This window comes from Eurosta solidaginis, chromosome 3 (assembly GCF_040869045.1).
Source record: "Eurosta solidaginis isolate ZX-2024a chromosome 3, ASM4086904v1, whole genome shotgun sequence".
NCBI lineage: Eukaryota > Metazoa > Arthropoda > Insecta > Diptera > Tephritidae > Eurosta > Eurosta solidaginis.
Window position 1 is genome coordinate 72,757,315 of NC_090321.1, and position 20,266 is coordinate 72,777,580.

The following is a 20,266-nucleotide window of genomic DNA, read 5'->3' on the forward strand; positions in this document are numbered from 1 at the left end:
AAAAATATTAGGGATCGTACCTCGATTTCGGAGTAATTTTTCGGTTTTGCGTGAATATCTTTGAAAGAAACAAAAATTCGGCCAACGGGTTACTGATACGGAGTTCAAGACGCATCTTGTTCAACATTGTATTAAATTATTACCTCAACTTTAGCTTCACACTATGGACTATTTCCGTCTATGTGAGATCCCTACGAACCGACCAGTTCAAACTACCTTTGGATCCACATAACATTTTACAGTCATCAGTAAAAGAAAAGCAAGCGCAAAGCCCTTTGCAGTCATCCAGTGAGTTTTACAGCTCCGGCTCACGCTCAATTCTCACGGGAAAGCTCTGGATCATTGAGAGACTTGATAAGCAGATGTGAAATTTTCGCACACGTGAAATGTGATAGGCAGATGTCGCCCCTGTTTTTCATTTAACTCATACGGCGATAGGCTAAGGCAGCGTTGCCAAACTAAAAAGTAGTAATTAACAAATTGTCTGGCTCACAACTTGAACCAGACTTTTATCTGGATTTATGTGGCTCAATTCGTTGTTGTTGCATTTACATGCAAAATTATTTATCTGGCTCAAGCGGCAGTTACTCACGAACGTGCGTACCAAAAACGTGTCAGCTGACACGACCTATCTTTTGAGTGTGCAATGTAAACGAAAACTCACCGACGGTCAACGCACGTACGTACGTAGCCCGGAACGTAGAAATCAAAACAATTTTGATTTTTTCCGTAAGGACGTGTCAGCTGATCGCTCTCTCACAAGACAGAGTTGCCTATTAAACATTTGGTGTGCTATTTTTGGACCAATTGTAGTTATTATACAAAAAGGCCTAATGATTGTTTAAATTTTTGTTGAATTATCCTAAAATTATTATATAAAATTGGAGGTTACAAATAAATGAACTAGAAATTCTTATTCAGTATTTGTTTCTGCCATTTGCACAATGAACAATTTTAATTCCAAAAGTTGATGTTTGCATAAGCATGCATGCAAACTGGTCAATGGCAGCAGTGCTTTGCTGTAAACAATACACACACAAATATGTCATGTACATGTACACAGACGCACACATTGATTCCTACGGGCTTAAAGGCCCCATTACTGATACTTAGCATAGACTTGACTTGGCTTGAGAACTGTCACTTACAGTTCTGTTAAATGAACATTGCATGTTACTGATTACTCAAAACTTAGCAATACTTAACTTGACTTAGAAGTCTGTTGAATTTTAATTTTCTATGTAAGTTCTAAGTGACGTTTATATTTTGAGATGCCATTTGTTCGTTTCCATTTCATTTTGACATTTTGTCATACAAATTGACATTTATTGATAACGTTGCTAGGTTGTATGCGCTAAGTGGGGTATAATCGTGGCTAAGTTGCTAAGTTTACGCCAAGTCAAGTCAAGTCTATGCTAAGTATCAGTAATGGAGCCTGAAGAGTTCGGTCAAACGTGTTTCGTACGACCATGGCGCAACGATACAAGGTGGCAGCATGGGACAGCTGATTATAAACTTTTTTTATTTGATTTGATACATTAACTTCCGGCGCAGTATGATTTTGGCATTTGTCCATCGAATTTACAAAAACAAAGTAAATGAATTTTTATTCGTGTTTGTATGTATGTCGCCGTGCTGCCACCTTGTATCGTTCCGCCATGCGTACGATAAACGTCCGTACGTACGGCACACGTCGGTGGGTAACTGCCGCTTCAGGATTTTGCCACCCGATGATGGCTCTTATGTGTTATCGCTGGTATCCGTTAAATCCGCTTTGGTAACTACGCGTTTAGATCATATGCAAGTGGGCCTAAGAGTCGCTCGTTTTCCAACACATAACTGAAGCTAAAGCGTAAAATTTCCAAAAGTTTTATGAAGCAACCCTGATCAGAAAGAAGTATTGAACTGAGCAGAACATGGACATAGAAAAGTTGAATCCAAAGAAATTATGGTGTAATAACGAAAAAATTGAAATTTCTGTACATCAATTTTGGAAAATAGTGAATACATAATAATTTGTATTATTAATTTCATAATATAATGGAAAATTTGCAAATAATAGTGGTCGAACTTACTAATTGATGATTGTAAAAAAGTGAGGAGATATGTAAAAGAAGAAACTTGAAATGCAGCAATTGTGCCATTGCATTTGATGTAAGAAAGAGATAACCACACTTCTACCACTCGTGCTAATCGGCCAATAGATACGAGAAAAAAGGAGTTGGATTGTCAGCTGGGTCTGTCAACAGCAAAACTTTTGTTTGTCTCTTTGGTTTGTCTATCCATTCTTCCGCTGTCTACTTTATGCAAATTTGAAGAAAATCTGAATTACTAAACGTATAAAAGAATAATCAAGAAAGTAAGGAGGAATAGTTTAAAAAAGTTCGTGGTGTAGGCGGATTTTTTATATTGCTTAATTTTTAGACAATAGGAAAATAAAAATGCGAAAAAAATATGTAATTGCAAAGACATTCCAGCAATTGAAAAAAAAGCTATCAAAAAGGCAATATTGATAAAGCAGCAGGGTAATAGGAATAAGTAAAACGCAATTGGAGAAGAACTAATAAAAATGTGCAATAAGTGGATACAAAGGAAAAACGAAATCAGAAAAACGGGAACGTAGAAACGACGCACGACTTTATCCATCCACCACTATATACTGGTAGGAAGAAAAGTGATGCGATAAATCTGAAACCTATTGAAGAAGGAATGTGCTTCAGAGGCTATAGATGAAAAAATATAGCAATTGCCGGAGTAACACTACGCAAAACATTTTTTTTGCATTTGAGGCCGATCCCAATTCGACAGCAAAATACAAGATCCTCATTGTTGTATCCAAATACTGCGTATCCAGGGCCAAAATGAGTCCATGGGTCAGGTAAGTCTGAATTTTTAACAAGGAATATATAAGTACATATCTCAGTATACATAGATATGTACGTATTTGTATTAAGTGAATGTGCATATAAGTATTTTGTTAAAATATTCACTAAACTATAAAATGTACAAAAAAAAAAAAAAAAAATGCGGGTTAGTACGAGGCATTACGTTCAGCTTTGCGCATTAGTTCTTCTGATTGTTCTGAAGAGACAATAAAGAAAATCCTGCCATAAAGCATTAATTTGAAAATAAATAAAATCATAACTTAAAATAATACAATTAATGAACATAACTTATGATATTATTGACCGAGACTTTATGAGGCGAAGATCTTCGATGAGAAAATTTGCTAAGTTAATTCATACGAAGGAGTTAAGAAAGAAGGTTAGGGCGTTTATTTATGCATATACTTTCTTACATACAAAATGCATATATGAATGAATGTCCGTACATATAAGCATCCTAAAAAAAAGCAAGTCCTAAAACTTTTAAATACCTATGCTACTTTTGATTATAATTAAATTTGTGCCAAAATACTTACCACTTCAAAAACACCCTCTTCCAAATTCTTTAGGGGGAACAATGTGAATATATATATATCACGATAAAGGGTCGCCTTGTATGAAGACTCACTTGGTTTCGAATAGTTCGGAGAGGTGCGACCAATAACAAATTGTCATCAATGTCCTCTAACGGACGGAGTATTCGGTACGATTGCTGTTGCATGTTCTCTAAAATGTAGATCCTGATCGAACGTCACACCCAAGATTTTAGGATGTAAAACAGTCCGTATCGCGAAGCCATCTACGTGGATGTTCAATATGGTCGACATTTGGAGCGTCCATGTTGGAAATAAGGTCGCCGATGATTTGGTCGGTGACAATTTCAGTTTTCTCCAGACAAAAAAAACTGGAGAGATCAGGGAGGTAGCTGTGTATTTTGTTACAAAGCTCATCGGCCGGGGTGCCTGGGCCTGTGGCAATTATTGTGCAGTCATCCGCGCAGGAAACGATAATTGTTGTTGTGGCGATAAGGACACCCCCGAAGGCCTTGGGGAGTGTTATCGATTTTGATGGTCCTTTGTCGGATGCAGATCCAATACTTCCGGTAACAAGCACCATTAAGGAATTAGCCCGAACACCTCGGGAACGTTTTGGTATGACCACATGAAACCTAGGCCATATCGCCCTCCCACCCCCTAGATCCATCAGGAGTTCGAGGTCGCCAGAGCCTCGATTGTTAATGAAAGAGGATTCGCCACCGGTAGGTGAGGTTGACAATTGGGTTGTAGAAGCTACATATATATATATTGCGATGACAATCCCTCGAAAGTATTGTGCGAGTATAAAAGCAGCGCAATCTGGGAAATAGTCAATCAGTTTGATTTTAACACACTACAAGTGAAGTACGCGAGTACGCGGCGGCGGCGTAGGCTCTATTATATACCGGCTGCGGCGGCGGCGTGGGCGGCGCGCCGGCATACGCCGGTGCTCTTACCTTAAAAAGCTTAATTTTTCTATTTAAAAAAATGATATTTAGGAAAGGTTTTGTTTGTATATATTTAAAGAAATCAACGTGTTGGCCATTTCGGAAAGATCTGAGGTCTCAACTGGGAATCAAGTACTGTTGTTGTTGTTGTAGCAATGCTCGCCCCACCTAATAGCCGCGGCCGATCACAAATTGTCATCAATATCCTCGAACGGGAGTTTAATGGTGCTGTGTTACCGGAGCGTATCGGATCTGTATCCGACAAAGGACCATCACATCGATAACACTCCCCAAAGCCTTCGGGGAGTAACCTAATCGCTAACAACAACAACAACAACATGTCTGGCGAGCTATGTCAGCTTCCTACCATACGTGTGGGGGCGTCTCCGTTTATTGTGCAGAACGTCGTTTCTTCTATTTGATCCGCCAACATCTCACCCCTACTGTCCGCCCGCAAGTTTGAATGCCATAGGTCGTGATGGGCATTGAAATCGCCTAAGATAATGCGATTGTTGCCAGTGAGTAAGGCCTCGATATTAGGGCGGTATCCACTGGGGCAACAGGTGACAGGAGGGATGTAGATGTTGATGATTTCTAGATTTGCATCGCCTGACCGGACAGATATGCCTTGACGTTTTAAGACATTGTCCCTGCGGTCGATACCAGGATCAAATATATTATATTGCACAGAGTGGTGTATAATAAACGCGAGGCCGCCTCCATTTCCGCTCTCGCGGTCTTTCCTGTGGACATTATACCCAGAGCAGGTCTGCAATGCAGATCTTGCTGTGGGTTTAGTCTCTTGAATCGCAGCAATGCGGATGTTGTGCCGCTTCATGAAATCGACTATCTCCGTAATCTTCCCAGTTAGTCCATTACAGTTTAACTGCAGAATTCTGAAGTGCATGAGGGGTGACGCCGCCACTCTAGGGGTAAGTGACGGGTGACTACGCCTAGGTTGTGGAAGGCCAGGCGCCCTTGGGCAAGCATTGGGGTACCCGGATGATTTGGGTTTGCGACCTGGCAACATGGCGCGATGAAACCCGTCGAGGGATTGCTGTCGCGGAGACCAGAACATCTAGGAAAGTGGCACCACCCAAGGCAGGAACTGCATTGAGCGGATGTCGCAAACCTATATATTCTGTGCTGGCAGACGGTGCAAACGGAGGTAGGGACTAAGAGTCTGTTTCCCTGACCTGCACGATTGCTGCCAGAAAAGAGGGGGGGAGAAGAAGACGGGGGCAGGGGCTGATGCTCAGCATTGCTACCAGCTCTACTACGAAGGTAGTAGTTGTGAGTGGTATCAGCTGTTAGAGTGTTGGCGCCGTGGGGCGCGAGCAGCACCGGGTACTTGTTGTGGCTTGCTGAGCAGCGAGGCTGCTTGAAGGTAGTGGGGGGGGGGGGCGCTTAGGCGTAGACTACGGGACGCCCTTGGGCGTGAGCAGCAAGGAGCCACAAAAGATTTATAAAAGTTACGTTGACGTCGGGTTTTGGGATCAAGCCCAGAACAACCTGTCCGATGCAACCATCCCTTGCACGAGACACACTGAACAGAGTATGACCGTCCTAAAAATATTCTTTTCTGGCAAATGTAGCAAAACCATTTCTCAGGACCGGGGTCAGGAGACGGGCCCGGATTCGGTTCGATACCTTCCCGGAGTAAGAGAATATGTAGCAGTCCTGCTGCAAAGAGCTGCTGGGAGGATGACAATTTGTGGGAGGGACGAAACAAATTAAATGGGGTCACACTGAAATGACAGTCCTTGGTCGGGAAAAATCCCGCGTCGCTCCGGTACATAGAACCGACTGCCTTGGGAAGCGGGAATCAAGTACTCATCTTCCACCATACAGGAATAGACTTCTTCTAATTAATTTTCCATCTCTAGAGAATCGTAGAGTATTACTTGGCGTTATGTTCATTCACAAGCTCATCATTGGCGTGATTGACTACCCTGACCTAATCAGTCAACTAAATTTTGCGGTTCCTGCTAGGGCGTCCAGACATTTTGTGCCTTTTCATTTACCTCTATGCCGGCAAAATTTTGCTAGAAACAGTCCCCAGCGTCATTGGTGCTCGAGGTACAATGATTTCTATAACTGCATTGGCTTTGAATGTTCGTTTGCTGCTTTACATACTGCTATACCTTTATGTTTAGCCTGATATTTTAATTTTATTTTTTCTTATACAATGCGATGTCAAATGTTTATAACATACAAATTTTCTATGTACCTTTTTTGAATTTTTTAATTTTAAGAATGGCTCTGTATTTTACATATATATCTGTCTATTACAATAATTAGTCGACCGCTTTGTGTTTGCGTCGACTTTAAATAAATAAATTAAATTAAATTAAATCCGGAGTTTTTTCCTCAAGATCTCGCAGACCGTTAAAAAAATTTTCAGGAGTAGCTCCTTGCGGAGGGATTGTCCCTCGTTCACTTACTCCAGAGAGGGTTCGAATCCATTCCCGGTCTTTGGATTTGGTACTGTTGCGTCTGCTGAAAAGAAATAGAGATACATAAAATAGTCACACTCTTTCTGTATATATCGTTAAAAGCGTAGTTTCAACTGGGGTTAACTTCTAATAATCGTCGCGAACACAATTTGACAGTCACGCACAAAGGCGGCTTACAATTCCCGCTACCACGCCTCCTGACCCTCACACCATATGCTAGCACAGAAGCTATAGGACTGCGACTTTTAACTCATACCTTCGTCCGAGCTACACCAGAGAAGCCCTTGAAACGTTAAGGAGTGACTATTCGGCGAAGGATGCCGCCTTCGTCTAAGTGGATGTAATGCGGAATGGGTGAAAATCGTATAATCCTCGGCGCATCTACATAATTAAAATTTTACAAGGACCCTAGATAAAATTTTTAAAATGTAGACCAAAGTTTGCAGACGTTTGTGTTCACAACATTGATTGCAATAGTCTTCGTTAAATCAAATCGATATTTTAGAATGCAAATCGACCGATTTTAAATTGAAAGATGTTAACTGTTGTTTTCCGGCCTTATGATATAAGAACTCATTATGGACGACCGCGGATGACTACCTTCCAGCAGCTCCGCTGCTCAGCAAGCCACAACAAGTACCCGTTGTTGCTCACGCCCCACGGCACCACCAACTCATACGGCCGCTCCCCCACTCATACCTACAACCTCCGTAGTAGAGTCGATAGCAATGCCGAACATCAACCCCTGCCCCGTCTTCTTCCCCCCTCTTTTCCGGCAGCAATCATGTAGGTCAGGGAAACAGACTTAGTCTTTACCTCCTTTATTTTGAATAGTTTTTCTTTCTACTACTGATAAGACTTCCAGGTTCGAATTCTAGCCCAAGGCCTATAACAATAATTTTGATGGTAAAATTTTTTATTTTTTTTTATTTTTCTCTAATTGACATGGAAATGTCGAAAAGTAATTGACAGTAAAAATCCAACATCAGTGATTTGCAACAGATGGCGCAACGCTTGTAAAATATAGTTAGTAAAAAGAAATGGAAGTAGCGATTTATCAGTCAAACGAACCAGCGCTGTGTAGCTAAATGACTAAAGCGTACTGATGATGAAGGCTTGGCAACGTTCGACATGGATCTATCTGCGCCAGGGTTGTGTGATTTTTATTTGAATGAATCACGAATCCAAAAATAAAATGTATTTTTTATGAACGCGGGTTTGAATCGAGCTCAAGGCCTAACAATTATTTTTATCATTATTATTATTGTTAGACCTTGAGCTCGATTCAAACCCGCGATCTTACAAATCAGTAGGCCGATATAATAACAAAAAAATTGTATTTTTTGTTTGAAAATGTTTTCAAATCAAAGATATTTTTTATCTCTTATTTGATTCGGCATTCAAATCAAAGATACTTTTTATTTGTTATTTGATTCTTCAGCCAAATTCAAGATACTTTTTACACCTTTCATGCAAATGGACTGGTACATTAAGTTTAGTCCGAATCTCAAAATTGTAAGTCCTTAAAAGGGAAGAGATGTACCCACCGATAAAAATACGGAAATAATCATGATGATGACGGCAATGTATTTACCCATGAGCTGGTATAGGTATATTGCTTTCTGATGAGAACTGTGTCGGAACCGACCGGATAGTTCCTTGGCGAACTCTCTGGCCTCTGATCCCCTAGCCAAAAGAACCTTTAGACGCTCAGGAGCCGATTATTCTATTGGGCCTGAGATTTTGCGAGGTTATCGCCTTTCAAAATACAAGAACATGCCATTTTCGTACAACGCAAAAAATCTGCTTTTATATGGATCTTAAAAGGAATCAAGACTGAACTTGTTCATTTTCCAAAAATTGGCAGAGTGGCTGTCTGCTATACTAGTGATATACGCCGCCAATTTTTTTCGTTTTTCGCACGCCGCCGCGGCGTCCGGCGCGTTATTATATTGTCTCCTCGTTTAAGAATGTTTTGACCATTTATTGTTCATATTGAAAATGGATCGAAAGTGGTATCAACGGATACGCATCACTGCCAGTTATAAGAATCCAGTTGCGAAATTTAACTCGTTATAACTGTTCAAAAGTTATTTAAAAAACAAGCGCTTTCCATGTCAGCTTAACACGGATTTTGCATCACCGAATTCTTATATCATAACGCCGGAAAACAGCAGTTAACATCTTTCAATTTAAAATCGGTCGACTTTTATTCTAAAATATCGTTTTGATTTAACGAAGACTATTGAAATCAATGTTGTGAACACAAACGTCTGCAAACTTTGGTCTTCATTTTAAAAATTTTATCCAAGGTCCTTGTAAAATTTTAATTATGTAGATGTGCCGAGGAATATACGATTCTCACCCATGAGAAGAATCAAATAGCAAATAAAAAGTATCTTTGATTTGGCAGAAGAATCAAATAACAAATAAAAAGTATCTTTGATTCCTTCCTCACTTAACCTACTTGGTTAACTCTGTGCTGACGTCCTGTGTATTTCCCAAATGTTGAAACGTTGCTAATCCCAATCCCAAAGCAAAACAAGGAGTATAGACCTATAGCTATTCTGCCTTTCCTTTCCAAGGTCGTCGAACAAATTTTGCACTGCCAGATAAATACTTATGTGCAGGATAATAACCTTCTCACAGATTCCCACTCTGGATTCAGGTCAAATCGTAGCTGTAAAACGGCGCTCCTATCGGTGATAGAGGATATTCGAGAACAAGTTGACAAAAATTTTGACAAAGTTGACAAAACCATTCAAAAGCGTTTGACTCGGTCGACCACACCGTTCTCTGCAAGAAGCTGGACAACCTATTTAATTTCTCCAACTGTGCAACAGCCCTAATCAGATCGTATTTGGCCGAACGAACTCAGGCAGTAAGTGTTGGTAGCATAAAGTCTGACTTCGTCAGTGTTTTAAGAGGCGTCCCACAAGGCTCAATCCTTGGTCCCCTGTTATTTGTTTTGTATATAAACGATTTGCCTGTTGTTCTCAAGTATTGTAATATTCACATTTATGCTGACGACGTACAATTGTATATGTGCTGTCCTAGTGATCGTACCAGTTCGTGTATTAATAACTTAAATTACGATTTGTGTCAAATTGGTACGTGGTCTTCTATGAACGCCTTATGTCTTAACGCTAAGAAGTCGAAATGTATAGTCATTCATAGAAGGTCACTAGATAAAAGTGGAATGGAAAATTTAATTTTAGAAAACACTATTATAGAATACGTTGACACGGCAAAAAATCTAGGTGTAGTTTTAACAAAACCTTGACATGGAAAGATCACATATTCCGCACAGTGGGGAAAGTGTATGGGATGCTTCGTACACTCTGGCTTACACAATATTTTACTCCGTTACATATTCCTCTACTAATAGCAAAAGCGTACTTAATACCTACGCTCCTTTATGGTTGTGAGATTTACTCTAATTGTGACTATGTATGTAATAGGAAGCTTAATGTTGTTTATAACAACATTGCTAGATAGGTCTATGGGTTGAAAAGACTTGACCACGTCTCTCATCATGCTTACAGGTTGCTAAACATTTCTCTCGATAACCTTATTAAACTTAAAACGCTCACTAAGCTACATAAATTAATATATATGAAGGAACCTGACTATCTGCATCGGAGGCTAAATTTTCTCCAGTCGTCTAGATCTGTTCTCCTTACCCACTTAAGACATCGTATGCTAATATCTGATCGCCAGTTCTTCATTACTTCCATACGTCTTTGGAACTCGCTCCCTTCTAGGCTTAGGTTCATAAGCAATGCTCTGCTCTTCAATAATGAATTAACAAGTTTCTATAATAACCTAGACAATTATAATACTGATTTCTTCTAAGCAAATGTACTCTATCATTCGTTTATTTATTTATGTATTATTTATTAAATATATTATTTATTATAACCTTTTCTTAGCCATAGTCAGTAGCTTTAAGTTTCAAGTTTAAATTGTTCCTATTTTATGCCTTTTACCGACTAGCACTATAAAATAATTTTTGTCAAATTGTTGTGCTGGGATGAATTGCCTAATAAATACAAATACAAATACAAAAGATCGCGAGAGCGGAAATGGAGGCGGCCTCGCGTTCTTCATACACCACTCTATCCAATATCATATTGTAACGAATTTACTGCAATTCCGCTTATTCCAAATTCTCTGCTGACGTTCGAATCGCTTAACTGTTGAATAAATAACTTCAATATTGAATAATGCAAAAATGGCCTTTATTAAAGTACTTCACAATAACACTTATACTTTGCAACCAATAGCTTGCTTAAACCAAACTGATTCGTGATGCCTCAGCCTTTTATACTCTTCGGTTTCCTCGTTCACCCATTTCTCCTAAGGTCTAGAAATTTCGTGAACCTTATGCTTGTTTACCCGCTATATACACGTATATTTGCAATTTGTATCCATATGCGTGTGTATATGTGAGCGGCTGATGATGACATGCGCTTGTTAGTATCTCTCTCTCTGTTGCCCCGCACGTATGTGTGCAGACATAATGATTAATTTGTTTACGTATGTACATACAAGTGTAGCAGCTTGCTTTTTTGTTGCTGTGGCTTTATTTACTTAGTATCAGATTAGTGATGGGAGTATCACTTAGTGTCACAAATATTCGTCACACTTCGCTCAACCTAAGTCTGATCGTCCTGATCAGACAAATCTCTCGATCTAACTGCTGCTAGCCTCTCAAAATGAACCACCCTTCTATTTCGTGGTTTCCCAATTGTTTGTATGCGGTAGATGACATCACTGATCCTCTTCACAACTCTGTACGGGCCTTCCCAACTGCACCGATATTTGGATGGAACACCTTTCCGCCGGTGAAGGTTGTATAGCAGTACCAAATCTCCCTCCAAGAAACCTTCCGAATTAAAGTTCTTGTCGTGTCAGTTTTTCATCTTACTACTCATTACCCTGAACCGTTCCCTCACACTCTGTTCTTTGGCCAATGAAGAACTACTTTACAGAGCTTGATCTTGACGGATTGACTTTGTATCATCAGTATCGTCTTGATGGTTCACAACAGTAGTGCTCCCTGGCTTGAAACCACCATTGCATTCCTTCTGGAAAATTCTTTCAGTCGTTTTAGTGCGTCCATTAGTGTTTTTGTCAATGCCAGTGTTTCTCTCGCAGGTACTTTTGATTTCGCTTTATTAGGCCCATTCGATCAATCAACATTTGACTTTGACTTTCGTGGTCCTTATCGAGTCTTCTCCGCCAGAACTCGTTTACTACTGAACCCTTTCTTGGTTCTTTTAACGAATAATCCTTCTCTGCATGTCGATCTTGATGTCATGGTCAACTAAGAAGTCCAATCCTAATATGACTTCATCAATAATCTCCGCTAGAACGAATTTGTGTAGAACCATGACCACTCCAATTATGACTTCACATACCACTTCTCCCTGGACTTGGTTAAACTCGCCAGTAATCGTATGCAATCTTGCGCCAGGTAATGGCTTTATTCTCCTGTTGACCAAATCAGATCGGATCAAGGAATGAGATGCGCCCGTATCGACAGTAAGTACACGTTCTTTGCCATCAACATTTCCTCTGACGTTAAGACTACTCGATTTTCTTCCAATTTGCGAGACAGATATCGCAGGACATTCAACAGCTGGATCTAGCTCTCGATTTTTACATCTGCCACGCTGTTGATCATCTCCTCCCGCTTTGCGTTTACGGCCACCCAAGTTGGAACTAATAGGGTTGGTACTGCAATAACGTGCAATGTGCCCTGGCTTACCACACTTAAAGCATTTGACTGCATCATTATTCTTTTGTTGCGTTTCCTTTAAAGCTTCCAAAATTGCGTCTACCCACTCTGGTCTTTCTACTTCCACACGATGAGCTTTGTATGCTGGTTTACTCAATAGTGACGCCGTTTCCTGAGTCAATGCATGTGATACCGTTTCTGCAAATGTTGGCTTTGGCTTCGCGTATGTGGCTCGCTTCGTTTCGACGTCCCGTATGCCGTTTATAAAACTCTCACACCCTCTCGGTGTATTCCACGGGTGCGTCCGCATTTGCGAGGTGAGCCAATCTTTCAACATCCGAGGCAAACTCCTGCAAAGTCTCGTTCGCTTTTTGGTAACGATTTTGCAACGCAATTTGGTATATCTGTTTTCTATGTTCGCTTCCATAACATCTCTCGACAGCTTCATAGTTGTTCCGCTCTCCTTCGGGATTCGTCTGTAGGATTTCGGCTGCTGGCCCCTTCAATGCTACGAATAGAGCTGCAACTTTATCTTCAGCATTCCAGTTGTTCACTGCTGCGGTCTTGTCAAACTGAAGCTTAAAGAATAGAACCGTCAAAGGATGGTGTTTTTACCTTTGGATTACTCGCTGAAACTGCTGGACGATTTAGTTGGAACTCCTGTATACGATCTTTCAAAGCATCCATCTCGGCCTCCATTTTATCTTGTCGTTCACTAAAAGCCTCCAGCTGCGATGAGACTTTTGTTTTCTGTGCCTCCAGCTTCGTTGAGATATGCTCTTCGTGTGCTTCGAGTTGTGACGCCATGTGTGTTCTCTGTTCATCCAATTGTGTTTGAATCTTCGCTGTTATACGTTTCTCCTGCGAGTCCAGCTGAGATGACATTTGCGATGACATTTCGGATATACGTGTCTCCTGTGCTTCTATCTTGGATGTTATACAGTTCTCCTGTGATTCCAGATGGGATACCATATGCGTCTTCTGTTCTTCCAGTTGTGATGCCATATATGTCTTCTGTTCTTCCAGTTGAGATGACATTTGCGACGACATTGATGTTACTGTCGATGTTTGTGCAGATATTGCAGCCAATATCACGTTCAAGTCTGTGTGCGTAACTGTCTGCGATGTTTCATTTTTCTCTTCAATTTTTGTTGTCTCCATCAAGAGGAAAGACATACTCTTCCACGTTAATTCCCTCTAATTCCATTGCCTCTCGTAGTCGTGCTTGAAGTTCGATTTTAATGCCGCTTGTATTCAATCCACGGCTCTCCAACTCCTTCAGCTGCTGGATCTTCAATTCACTCCACTTTGCCATGTCCAAGTTGTATTCGAAGTCTTCGGAATTTATTCAACAATTCCTCTTCTGACACCAATTTTAACGAATTTACTGCAATTCCGCTTATTCCAAATTCTCTGCTAACGTTCGAATCGCTAAACTGTTGAATAAATAACTCCAATATTGAATAATTCAAAAATGGCCTTTATTAAAGTATTTCACAATAACACTTATACTTTGCAACCAATGGCTTGCTTAAACCAAACTGATTCGTGATGCCTCAGCCTGTGCCGCTTTTATACTCTTCCGTTTCCACGTTCACCCATTTCTCCTAAGGTCTAGTAATTTCGTGAATCTGATGCTTGTTTACCCGCTATATACACGTATATTTGCAATTTGTATCCATATGCGTGTGTATATGTGAGCGGCTGATGATAACATGCGCTTGTTAGTATCTCTCTCTGTTGCCCCGCACGTATGTGTGCAGACATACTGATTAATTTGTTTACGTACATACAAGTGTAGCAGCTTGCTTTATTGTTGTTGTGGCTTTATTTACTTAGTATCAGATTAGTGATGGGAGTATCACTTAGTGTCACTAATATTCGTCACAATATGTTTGATCCAGACATCGGCCGCATGGACAGTGTCTTAGAACGTCAAGGCTTATCTGTCCGGTCAGGCGATGCAAACCTAGAAATCATCAACATCTACATCCCTCCTGCCACCTGTTGCCCCAGTGGATACCGCCCTAATATCAGCGCCTTACTGGCAACAATCGCATTATCTTAGGCGATTTCAATGCCCATCACGATCTATGGCATTCAAACTTGCGGGCGGACAGTAGAAGTGAGATGTTTGCGGATCAAATAGAAGAAACGACGTTCTGCACAATAAACGGAGACGCCCCCACACGTATGGTAGGCAGCTGTCACAGTTCGTCGGATATTTCAATCGTGAGGGCAGAACTCGTAAACTGCGTCAACTGGCAGCCGATGGTAACATTGGCATCCGACCTATACTTATTTCGCTCGACCGTACCGCCGACTTCATCGTCACAGAAAAACGCACTTTCATAAACTTTAAAAAAGGAAAGTGGGGCGAATACAAATCCTTTACAGACAACCGCTTTGCTGCCCTCCCTATCCCGACTGATGCCCGCCAAGGGGAGCGTGATTTCCGCAAGGTCATTGAATCCGCCTCGACACGTTTCATTCCCGCCGGTAGAATTCCCGAAATTCGGCCCACTTCCCGGCGGAGGCCGCAAATTTAGCGAGAGAACGTGACCTTATAAGACAGCTCGATCCCGGCGACCCCCAAATAAGGGATATAAACCAACGCATAAGATTGCTTGTGGATGAACACAAGCGGGCGAAAGGGGAGGAGCACCTAAGCGGTTGTAACCTCTCTGCCGGTGTGGGTAAACTTTGGTCCTCCGTAAAGTCCCTATCGAATCCGTCTTGGCACAATGACAAAGTTTCCATCGCCTTTGGCGATAAAGTGCTGTCGGATGCGAAAAAATGCGCGAGCGCTTTCTGCCGACAATATATAATGCATTCTACGGTCGACAAAGATAGACGGAGGGCCAACAGGCACGCACATAAACATAGATTCAGCCGTCACCAATTACCATCACCGCCAAAGAGGTTGAGTATGCCATCGGTCATGCTAAACCATCCAAAGCAGTGGGCCCAGAGGACATAGCCATGCCGATGCTTAAAAGCCTAGGTAAAGAGGGTTTCAAATATTTAGCACATGTCTTCAACCTGTCTCTTTCCACCTTTGTCATACCTGAAAAATGGAAAATGGCCAAGGTGGTCCCGCTACTAAAGCCTGGGAAACCAGCTAACATAGGAGAGTCGTATCGCCCGATATCCCTCCTATCACCAGTAGCCAAGACGCTTGAAGCCATTTTGCCCCCCTACTGCAAAGCAAATTTGCAGCTAGCCTGTCATCAGCATTGCTTCAGAAAACTCTATAGCACCACCACCGCGCTAAATGCCATCAGCACCCAGATAAATTGCGGTTTAAATCAAAACCCCCACCATAGAACAGTACTCGTTGCGCTAGACCTATCAAAAGCTTTTGATACGGTCAACCATGGCACTTTCCTGCAAGACCTGGAAGGGTCTACCCTTCCCCCATGTCTTAAATGTGGACCGCAAATTATCTGGGTGGTCGGCAGGCATCGGAGCAATTTAGAAATGAAACATCAAAACCAATAAAAATTAAACAAGGGGTGCCACAGGGTGGTGTCCTATCCCCACTTTTGTTTAATTTCTACATATCTAAGCTACCTTCGCCACCATAAGGAATTACTATCGTTTCCTACGCCAATGACTGCACAATAATGGCCACAGGCCCAGGCCCACAGATCGACTAACTTTGCAACAGAATAAACGGCTACCTCCCTGATCTCTTCAGTTTTTTCGCCTTGCGAAACCTGGCATTATCACCGACTAAATCCTCCGCGACCTTATTTACAACATGGACGTCCCAAATGTCGACCATTTTGAACATCCACGTCGATGGCACTACGATACCGACTGTCCTACACCCCAAAATCTTGGGTGTGACGTTTGATCAGGATCTACATTTTGGTGAGCGCGCAGCCGAATTGTTCCGAAAATCCAGAGCCGTAATAAAATCCTCAAATCCCTTGCTGGCAGTACTTGGGGAAAAGACAAAGAAACGCTCATTACCACATACAAAGCAATTGACCAGCCGATTGCGTGCTACGCGTCTGATTGATGAGCCAACACCGCCTAGGGGCTTAAGGAGTCATCTCCGTAAGCATTTTGAGGAAATACGGCACCTGAGAACTCAGCCGTATGAAGAAAAAAAACACAAGCAGGTCCTTGGTGAACTCCACAAACAGGCGTCGGACCTTTATGCCAGGAATTGCCCGGTGAATCCAGTACTCAAAGTACAGTACCCAAAACTTGCGGAAGAGGAACGCATACTCCCCAGGGAAACTCGCGTCACTCTAGCTCAACTTCGATCTGGGTACTGTAACAGGTTAAACTCTTACCTATCCAGAATCAACCCCGACATACAAAATGTAAACCCGACATACGAAGTGTCCCCATAACGGTTGGTTGTACAGGTATAAAGGAATCGAGATAGATATATACTTCCATATATCAAAATCATCGGCATCGCAAAAAAATTTGAGTGAGCCATGTCCGTCTGTCCGTTAACACGATAACTTGGGTAAATATTGAGATATCTTCACCAAATTTGGTACACGAGCTTATCTGGACCCAGAATAGATTGGTATTGAAATTCTGATGATAACCACGCGCACTTTTTATATATATAACATTTTGGAAAACACAAAAAACCTGATTATTTAGTAAATAATACACCTAGAATGTGAAAATGAAATTTGACGTGTGGACTGATATTGACTCTTGATAAAAATTTGAAAAAAAATTTTAAATGGGCGTGGCACCGCCCACTTGTGATAAAATCAATTTTACAAATATTAATCATAAATCAAAAATCGTTAAACCTATCGTAACACAATTCCGCAGAGAGGTTGCCTTTACTACTTATAGAAGAAAAATTAACGAAATCGGTTAAGGACCAGGCCCACATTTATATTAAAGATTTTTAAAAGGGTCGTGGACGTATAAAATAAGCTATATCTTTGCAAAAAAGAGGTTTATATTGTGACGAATATTAGCAACACTAGGGGATACTATCATCTCTAAGCCGATACTAAGCAGTGACTCTTATGCACATCAACAAATCAATCGTTATGTCTACCCATATGTCCATGCAAGCAGCAGTGAGCAACGCACAAACACATGCATATATCTGAGATACTCTCAAAAGTATGCTTTCATTTGTGCAAGTCCTCTTCCAAGACACCAGTGGATTTCTTGACATTTCTCTGCGCATCGGCATCTATCCCAAACTTCAAATCAGCTGGCAGTCGAAGATCATTGCCAAAAATTACCTTTGCGTGAGTTTGGCCCGTTGTCTCAGGCACTGCCGATCGGTAAGCCATCAAGAATAATGATATGTGTGTATCCCACCTTTATGGTACTTGTCTACTACTTTCCTTAAATGCGCCTCCAATGTTCTATTGAAACGTTCCACCATACCATCGGACTGAGGACGCAATGCAGTTGTCCGTGTTTTTCGAATGCCCAATGATTTACACATTTCCTGGAACACAGCTGATTCGAAATTCCTGCCTTGGTCAGAATGTAACTCCATTGGTATACCATACGTTGCAACCCAATTGTTTATAAACACTTTTGGTACTGTTTCTGCTTCTTGATTTGGGATTGGGTATACCTCTGGCCATTTGCTGAAATAATCCATAACCACCAGGACATATTTGTTTCCGCAGTTGCTAGTAGGAAATGGACCTGCGACATCCATAGCGATTCTTTCAAATGGCGCACCTGAGTTATATTGCTTCATCTGGCCATGACTTCGGGTCTTGGGCCCTTTCGCTCTGCTGCAAACCTCGCAGTTCGCAATCCACTCAGTGACCGGCTGACGGCAACCAACCCAATAGAATCTCTGTTTAATCTTCTCGAGCGTCTTCGAGATTACAAGATGACCTCCGCTTGGACCGTTATGCAGCTCGCTGAGCACGTCAGGAATCCTCTTTCTGGGAACAACTATCAGTTTCTTCTTGCATTGACCATCCTCACTCTCCCATAGTCGATGCAAGCAACCGGATTTCAATTCTAAACTGTTCCACTGTGCCCAATATGACTTCGCAATGGGACTCTGCTGACATCTCCTCTCTGTTTGGTCTTTCGTTTCGTTCGAGCCCTTGCATAACATGTGACAGATCTGTATCTTCTAACTGACACTTGCTTAGTTGTTCCTTGTCCCATTCATCCGTACACGTTATAGCCATTAGCCGGACATCTATAATGTCTTCCTTAGCCTCGGCTTTTGAACAGTGCTTGCATTCCAAACTACATGGTCTTCGTGACATTGCATCGGCATTTCCATGGGTACTACTTTTTCGATGCTCAATGGAAAAGTCATAGCTTTGTAGTCGCTCGATCCACCGTGCCAATTATCCTTCCGGATTACGGAACTGCAGAAGCCATTTCAACGCTGCGTGATCTGTCCTGACGCGGAATCGCTGGCCGTAGAGGTATTTGTGAAAATGTTTAATGCACTCTACCAATGCCAACAGCTCTCTCCGTGTTACGCAATAGTTCCTCTCTGGTTTTCCAATTGAACGGCTGTAATATGCAACTACCTTCTCCTGTCCATCAACCAGTTGTGACAAAACGCCTCCTATAGCATATCCATTCGCATCTGTACCTAGAATAAATGTTGCTCCTGGAATCGGATATGCCAACATTGGGGCAGTGCACAAACGCTTCCCACGCTATGGGCTACGCTGGAAAAGTTTGGTACAAATTGACGGTAATATGTGCACAGCCCAAGGAAACTTCTCAATTCATGCAGGTTCAGTGGTTGTGGCCAATCCTTTACTGCCTCTATCTTTTCATTCGCAATACAGATGCCTTTTAGTCGTTGCCTTATGACCCAAATAATTTACTTCCTTTTTAAACAGCGAAGACTTTTTGGCACTTAGTTTCAGACCAGCTATTCTTTGGAAAACCTCCTCCAAGTTCTTGAGATGTTCTTCGAAATTCTTTCCCAATACGATGATGTCGTCTAGATACACTAAGCAAGTTTTCCAATGTAGTCCTTTTAGTACCTGATCCATGAGTGTTTCGAAAGTAGCTGGTGCATTACATAGTCCAAAAGGCATCACTGTAAATTGCCAAAGACCATCACCGACACTGAAGGCTGTTTTCTCTTTGTCTTCCTCCTTCACTTCCACTTGCCAGTAGCCTCTTTTCAAGTCCAGTGTCGAAAACCATTTTGTTCCAGAGAGCGAGTCCAGAGTGTCGTCAATTCTTGGCAATGGGTAGCTATCCTTTTTCGTAACGTCATCCAACTTCCGGTAGTCCACGAAAAACCTAATTTTTCCATCCTTCTTCTTTACAAGTACTACCGGTGAGCTCCATAGACTAGCTGATGGTTCGATGACGCCGCTGTCGCTCATTTCTTGTATGATTTGACTCGCAACTTCCCGCTTCGCCAGTGGAACCCTACGTGGAGCTTGTTAGGAGCAGTTGTTTTGCCTTACTCTGATAGTCTTCCTCTAGTCCCTCCGTCCATGCCATGATGTCATCTGAAAGATCAATATTGCTAGTTGAAGCCTCCTCCTGTAGCTGTTCACAATTGATTATTACTTCAGCGTCGTGGCATCTTCCCAAAATTGCCCCTCTGGTCAGTTTGAGTGGTGACTTGAACTCATTGAGTACTCTTACCGGGATACGTCCATCTTCTTTTGTTATAGCCAGGGTTTTTCCTACAAGTACGTTCGGTGTTGATTTGTTTGCTGCTTCGACAACCCACAATTTGTTT

At 41.7% G+C, this 20,266-nt stretch overlaps 1 protein-coding gene across 3 annotated transcripts in view; it reads left to right on the forward strand.

Annotated features, from left to right (window-relative positions):
* The first annotated feature begins 1,911 nt into the window (after positions 1 to 1,911).
* The window catches only part of Asx (Additional sex combs), a 124,990-nt gene continuing 106,635 nt past the window's right edge, over positions 1,912 to 20,266 (forward strand). Inside the window, exons 1-2 of one of the 3 annotated variants that reach the window (XM_067772290.1) lie at positions 1,912 to 2,272; positions 2,425 to 2,878. The gene's annotated coding sequence lies outside the window, so the exon portion shown is untranslated. Of the gene's footprint in view, positions 2,879 to 20,266 lie in introns of all 3 variants that reach the window. The other 2 variants (XM_067772291.1, XM_067772292.1) reach the window with 2 other exon arrangements.